Below are 1,324 nucleotides of genomic sequence, written 5' to 3' on the forward strand. Positions count from 1 at the left end.
GGGGTATGCTCCCCCTAGCCTTTTCCCATCAAAGGGTAACCCACAAGGCAGTGGGAGCCAGGGTTTTCAGGTGCCTTGTACTTGTCTTTTCCTGGGGTGGCAACATGTGGCATTTTGTAGAGACTACCCTGCCACAAGTAGTTTCACCATATTAACCAGTCCCAGGAGAGTGTAGTTTTCAGTGTTTACCCAGTAACAATCTCCCTGGTCACTTTTTTACTTCTTATGGGCACAGTCTTTTACTTCTGGGCTTCCTGTTACCACCAAGATTGTATTTGACATTTACCATAAAGCCTGTTTTACTTCAGATGAGGATATGTACCATAAAAAGTTTTCTTTTTTTTTATTATACTGACCAGTGTATAATAAATAAATCCTTCAATAATATAAATTGCAACAGGCAAACTTACTTTTTAAATTTATCGTAGCTTTGATTTAAACTTTTTATTTTTTTTTAAACACAGAAGTTCCAAATTCAGGGATGCATTAACTGTGTAGATACTTTTTTCTTGTAAAATAATAGGTTAATGCACTTTTTCCACACACACCTTGCTAGGTTGGTGTTATAAATAGCATTTAAATACAAATGAAACGTGGTCACCATGTTATCATTTTAATTTATGGTTCTGTTGTTCTGGATGTTCCCTGGCATTCATTTTACTAGGGTTAACTTTAGGCCACAATCACTGTCAATTCTTAACTGAAGCATCTTGCAAAGGCTTCCGGGGGTTTGGTCAACTTGACTTGACCAGATTTGATTTTTTTGGGTTTTTTTTGTTTTTTTGAGGCTGTGGGTTGGCAGTATAGGGCAGGGACCAGCAGGGCTGGGGGGAGGGGGGGGGCCAGGAGGCTGCAGGTCAGGAATGAAGGGCACCAGCAGGGCTGGGAGGGCACAGGGCCATCTGTCAGTCTGTCGGCATGCTTTGTTGAGAAGGAGTGAAAACACCTGCCTCTGGGTGGAATGGGGGTGGGGAGGGAGGGGAAGAAAATCCCTCAGTTTCTCTTGCTCCCAGGAGAACAACAAGATGGAGCTTGGCCTGAGAAGGTGCTAATTGCCCTCTTTCATAGATTTCATAGACATTAGGGCTGGAAGGGACCTTGGAAGATCATCGAGTCCAGCCCCCCGCCCAAAGGGCAGGAAGTCAGCTGGGGTCATAGGATCCCAGCAAGATAAGCATCCAGTTTCATCTTGAAGGTGTTCAAGAGCAACAGGATGGCCCCGGTCCTGCAGGAGGACCCCAGAGGGTGCCTCGGATGACATTGGAAGACCCCCTAAACTCTCCTGCCACGACTTTGAATGGATCTTCAGTGGCGGGGGGGGCCT

The sequence above is a fragment of the Alligator sinensis genome, unplaced genomic scaffold (genome assembly GCF_000455745.1).
Source record: "Alligator sinensis unplaced genomic scaffold, ASM45574v1 scaffold907_1, whole genome shotgun sequence".
NCBI lineage: Eukaryota > Metazoa > Chordata > Crocodylia > Alligatoridae > Alligator > Alligator sinensis.